Here is a 6,263-nt window from a genome sequence, read left to right on the forward strand (position 1 = left end):
TTGAATATGGGCCATGTTCTGTTTCTTTGCTTGTCTGTGAGTTCTGATTAGATACTGGACATTATGAATGATATGTACTAGAGACTCCAGATTCTGTCATATTTCTTTGAAGGTAATTTTTTCTTTTTTTAACTTTTATTTTAGGTACATGTGAAGATTTGTTACATAGGTAAACACACATCATGGGGGTTTGTTGTACATATTATTTCATAACCCAGGTATTAAGTACAGTACCCAATAGTTATCTTTTCTGATCCCTTCCTCTTCCCACCCTTCCTCCCAGGTAGACCCCAGTGTCTGTTCTTTCCTTCTTTGTGTTAACAAATTCTCATCATTTAGTTCCCACTTAGAAGTCAGAACATGCAGCATTTGGTTTCCTGTTCCTGCATTAGTTTGCGAAGGAAAATAGCCTTCCGCTCCATCCATGTTCCCACAAAAGACATGATCTTGTTATTTTTTATGACTGCATAGTATTCCATGATGTATATGTACCACATTTTCTTTGTCCAATCTGTCATTGATGGGCATTTAGGTTGATTCCATGTCTGTGCTATTGTGAATAGTGCTGCAATTAACATTCATGTGCATGTGTCTTTACGGTAGAATGATTTATATTTCCCTGGGTATATACTCAGTAATGGAATTGCTGGGTCAAATGATAGTTCTGCTTTTAGCTAGAAGAGTAATTTCTAATGCTGCTGTTAGTTAACTTTTCTAGACTCAGACTCCAAACTCTCTCTCCTGTGGTGAGCAACATCTGAAACCTTTGCTCAGTTCCTTCAGCTTCTAGCTGCTGCTTTTTTGCCAAGCTGCCTGGGGTCTCCCTCATGCTTGACAGGTTAGTTTAATAGCTTAGCAATCAACCAAGGATTTGAGCAATTTTACATTAGATTTCAGGGTTCATGCCCTCTGCAGTTCCCTCCCTTTCAGCATTCCCAATTTTCTGATTGCTCTGCCTGATACCTCAAACTAGTAAGTCTGCAGCTTCTGCCACTGAACCCGCCCATGTGGTGTGCCCTCAGAAAAAGGCTGCAAACTCCTAAGTCTCACTCTTTGCAGTTCATTTTTTCATGGGCGGACATCCCTTCAGTTTCTGCCTGCATTTAATCATTCTCCAATGTCTTCAGACAAATGGGTTTTAAAAAATATTTTGTCTAGATTTTACAATTGTTATCTGCTGGTGGTGGCTGCTTAGGGAGGGGAGAAGAAAGGAGGAAGGGTTAGTACAAAAAATCTATTCTTCCATTACTGAAAGCCAGAACTTTATTGTCCCTTTTACACAGTAAGAAACTGAGGCCCAGAGAACCAGCGTGACTGACCCAAAGTCTTGTGGCTAATAATCAACTTTAGTATCCAAGGCTTGCTATCGTTGATTGATGGAGGCAGGTGATCCTCTGATTTTTTCTATCTTGAAATGCCTCCATCTTCCTCTCTCTTCTCACCCCTCAAACAGATTTACCCTGGATCTTGTGTGAAGTGTGAACACTTTTCTAACTGTCCATTCACAAACTGCACTGGCCGTTTTCTCCAGTTGCCAGTACAACTGATGGGGCATGATGGTGGCTGTTGGCCACACAGATGCTGAGTAAGACCCATGGTAGGAATAGTGATGCCACCAGTAGCACCCTGGCCATAGTGGGCAGTTGATTACCAATTGTACTGGGAAGGCAGAGGGAGGTACTGTAAACAGGATCTTGGGCCATGAGTGTTGAGTTTTTTCCTGAATCTGCTGCATAATCATTAGGAAACCCGATACAATTCTAATTATCACTCTAAACGTCAGTTTCTTAGGTGTGTAGTTGAATGGTAATTCACAGTAGTATGGTATTGTTCTGAAGATCAAACAGAAGAGTATACATGCTTTGTAAACTAAAGTTCACAAATATGAGTCCTCCCAGTTGTTATCAGTGCCTGGTGAGGATGGCGGATGGTGAACCTGGCCACATAGGCACAGCAGTTATTGCCAGCAACTGGGGCAGAGGGAAGCCTCCGGAGTAATTCTCCAAGAGTTAAACTGGGTAGTCAAACCCACACAGGAAGGGTATAGAGGTGGCCCAAGAGACTATTCGTAAATTTGAAGCTGAAAAGATGTGGAAACGTCCAAGTTTAGTCACAGCGACGAGGGTGTACATAGAGAGGCAGGACTGGTCTGTGATCGTAACTGGAAATAAGAAGGCCAAGCGTTTGAGCCCTGTTTGGAGAAGGACTGTGGTCATCAAAAAGTGATTTCGGGCAGAAAGCCAGACAAAGAGAGGGACTGTTTCCATGCGATCCCGCAGTTCCTGGGGGAGCCCTACCGCATATCTGGTGAACAGGGACACTTTAGGCACCAGCGAGGCATGTTCTGTTGGAGGACAGGGAACTTCAGGGGGCCTCCCCAGTGACTTCCGGTGACACTTCACAAGGATGGATGAACCATCATTTGTTCTGAATCCAAGCCCACTGAGGTGCCTGGAGACCTAGTCAGCATCCCAGAGAAGCACCATGTTTGGCAGACCCGCATACTGGACACTCTTTCCATTCATCACAGTCACAGCTAACATGCTTGGCACAGGCACCGTTCTAGCACGTGTGTGTGTCTGCCAAATATTTGTGAGGTTGTCTCGCAACAGCTCTGTGAGAACCTTACATACTACATTGACGTTAGGCTTTCTTTTTCAGTCTCCTGGAAGTTTGTTTATCAGGAATCAGTTCCCCGAAGACAGACTGCCTCTGATTCTACAGACAGAAGCAAGCTTCGGGGTGTGAAATCAATGAACGAACTACGGATTGTGGCGTCCCCAGCCCCCACATGCACACTTTCGGGGGCTACTCCCTTTTGAGGGCCTGATGTGGGGTCCAGGCAGGCACCCGACTGGACGTCTCTACATTGGCTGTGGACATAGTGGTACTGGTGATGGTCACAGCTTACCCATGATGTGGCACATCTGGTGGGAGCCTCAGGCTGGGAACACCCTGGGGTGGGGAAGGGATCTCTGAGAAGGGAGAGGGTCTGCAAGCCAACAAGTGATGGCCTGGGGCGGCTTCAGGAGTAGGGAGGGGCTGGACCGATGCCCGAATCCCACATACGTGTGTAACGCTTTGGAGTTCGCACTTGTGCGACCATGTTTCACCATCGCCTCCTGGACTTCTCAGCAGTCTCCTGACTGCTCTCCGTAGGGCAACTCCAGCTCACTCCCAAGTCACCCGCCACCCAGCAGCCAGAGGGATCTTTCCGAACATAAATTCCCTCTCGCCACCACCTCCCTCCTTCACACCGTGCCCAACCTAAGTCCCTTCAGGAGAGAGACTCAGGCCTGGAGAGAGACGCTCCAAAGCCCTGCAAAGTCTGGCCCCGCCGCGGCACCCTCAGAGCCCAGCGTGTAGAGGGCGCTTAGTGCGTGAGCGACGGTCGTTCCCCGCAACTCAGCCAAGCGGCATCCGCACACGCCCCTAGCCTAGGAAGCGCATCAGGTGAGCCCGCTCAAGCTGAAACGCTGCACAAGCTATGTCGTCCTCTCCGCCGCGAATGCGGGCAGGATGCTAGCGAAAGACCTGGCAAAGGGGGCGCGAGGGGGCGCAGTGAGCGGGCGAGGAGGGGACAGGGAGAGGGACGCGGAAGGTACGCGGTCGGGGCGCGGAGTGGGACACGGGGAGCTACCCGAGGCGTGTGGACAGGGCGCGGTCGAGGCGCGGAGCCGGAGCGCGCCCCCCGTGTGGCCAGGCCGGTAGGCGCGACGGCCGGGGCCCTGGGGGCGGTGGGAAGCGCGCGGCGCCCGGGCTCTCAGCGTTCCCTGGCCTGCCCCGGCTCGCTCGGCTTTGATGACTGCTTCCGCTCCCCATAAAGGCCTGTTTCATGGCCAACGCCAGCATGGGCTTTACGTCTGCCCTCGGGCTCCCTGCGGGCGGCAGAGGGCCGTGGTGAAACTCCCCGTCCGGCCAGGCCGTTCTGGCTCTAAAGGGAGGTCCAGGGAGTGCGTGCGGGCGGCGTGCTCAGTGCTGGGCTTTGTGCCGAGCCCTGTTCATTGCGTATCCCGGTTTCTGTCCCTGGGTGCGTTGCCCTGGCCCTGGCCCTGGCCACTTCCCCTCTTTGAGCGTGGGCACTGTGTTTATTAGTTCATTTCCCATCCCCACACCAAGCACTGCCTGGCACAGAGCAGGCACTCAGCAAAGGCTTGCGGGATGTGCAGACCAGACCGTTTAATGCTCGCAGGTGCCCTCTGCGGTAGGCATTACTATTTCCAGCATCCTCACGAGGGATCTGGAATCCGCGGGCGTCCCCTGCCCAGGATCATGCAGCCTGTGGAAGGCAGCAGGGGCCGGGGTGCCGAATGGATCGAATGAGCTTCTCGGGGGATTCCCTGAGCTTGGTGAACGAAGAACCCACCCTGATGGTCAGGCCTAACCCCACTGCCAATAGCAGAGCAGCACTAGGCGGAAATGGGCTGCCTGTGCCTGGCACCGGGAGCGGCAGAGGCGGCCACCCCTGTGGAGGTAGCGCCCGCAGTGCCGAGCTCCTGTGCCTGGGAGGACGTGGGCACTGGGCGACCTGAGGTCGGGCAGAGCTCCCTGGCTTTCTCACAGCGCGGCTCGCAGGAAACAACGCTGTCCCATGGCACAGTGAAGTAAGGAAGGCTATGGCTGCTCTCAGCCAGAGGCGGGTCTGGGGGATGGGGGCCACAGATGCCCCGGGAGCCCCTGGACGCTCTGGAGGGTCGGGCGGGGAAGGGGAGATTTCTGTCTTGACCACACACTTGTAACCCATTCTTGGCACACTGGGGTACCTTGCCCGCAGGTCTCGGGGAGAGGGCACAACCTCTAACCCTCTGACCGAGGCTCTCTGCCTCTCACAAGGAGCCCCCAACACACTGGTTTTCCTCACAGCCTGCCCCAACTGCTCATAGGAACCTGGAGCCCCCTTCCCTGCCCCAACTGTCCCTCCGCGGACCCCATTACCCTACTTTCTGTCGAACCCAACTCCCCTATCCTTTATGCAGGCTGTCGGGGGCAATGGTGGTTAGCATAGGCTATGGAGTCAGATGGCCTGGGTTCAAATCCTGGCTCTGCCATGTTCTGAGTGTGTGACCTTGGGCCAGTTTCTTTACTTTCTGCCTCAGTTTTCTCATCTGTAAAATTGAAAGAATGGTGGCATCTATCTCATAGGGCGGCTGTGGGGGTTATAGCAGGCAGACTGCCACAGGCACAATGAATGTCAGCTCTTGTTGCCAACCTCCCCCACACAACACACAGCTTAGTAACTTTACCCTCACCCAACACATAACACCTAGCTTGTCCCTCATAATGAGCTCTCAGCCTAAATCAGTGCCTTCAGCAAACCTGTGGCTCAGGGCAGGTGGTAAGGTAGACAAGAGCCTGGGGAAGACTCTCTGACTCCACAGAGGCAGTGCTGTCTGCAGCTGGGATTTGGCCCAGACGTTTAAGAGCCGAGGACTAAGCAATGCCTGCATTGCCTGCTATGTGCATATGTCCAGCACATAGGACATATGTGCTGTCAGGCCACTGGCCAGTGGGGACCATCCTCTGAGCTGGTCATACGAACACCCTAGGAAAGAGTGCACCCCGTCCTTCATGTTCTATCACTGCTCGGCCTAGCTAGGCCAGGCGCAAGGGCCCAAACCCCACCCTGGAGATGGTGGTTGGAGCAGTGTTTGAGGTCACAGATGGAGGAATGCGACCTCCAGCCCAGTTTCGACTCTGCTCTTTGTCAGTTCAGTCTTGCCCAAGTCACTTGGGTTCTCCAAGCCTATGATCTCCTCTTTAAAACGGAAGGGAGAGCTGAGCATGGCGGTTCATGACTGTAATCCCAGTGCTTTGGGAGGCTGAGACGGGAGGATCGCTTGAGGCCAGGAGTTCAAGACCAGCCTGAGTAACATGATGAGACCCCCATCTCTCCAAAAAAAAAAAAAAAAGAAAAGAAAAAACTTTCGTTGTTTTGTTTTTTACTTTTGTTTTTAATGAGCAGGGCATGGTGGTGTGTTCCTGTAGTCACGGCTACTCAGGAGGTTGAGGCGGGAGGATCAGTTGAACCCAGGAGTTCAAGACCAGCCTGGGCAACACAGCGGACCCTATCTCTATAAAAATAAATTAAACAAAATGGAAGGGAAACAGTCCATCTCTATGCCGGGTGCTTGGTCATGGGGGAAGGAAGGGGAAGAGGCAGAGAAGGAAGCAGGAGAGGCAGCACCAACACCTCTTCCCACCTGTGGGAGGTCCTGCTCTCTCATTGGCTGGAGCTGGGCTTGCCAGAAAGTCCGATGTGGCCA

General features: G+C 52.4%; 1 pseudogene; it reads left to right on the forward strand.

The window, feature by feature from the left end:
• Positions 1 to 3,519: 3,519 nt before the first annotated feature.
• Positions 3,520 to 5,188, forward strand: LOC126936538 (uncharacterized; annotated as a pseudogene).
• The last annotated feature ends 1,075 nt before the right edge of the window (positions 5,189 to 6,263 follow it).

The sequence above is a fragment of the Macaca thibetana genome, chromosome 14 (assembly GCF_024542745.1).
Source record: "Macaca thibetana thibetana isolate TM-01 chromosome 14, ASM2454274v1, whole genome shotgun sequence".
Classification (NCBI taxonomy): domain Eukaryota; kingdom Metazoa; phylum Chordata; class Mammalia; order Primates; family Cercopithecidae; genus Macaca; species Macaca thibetana.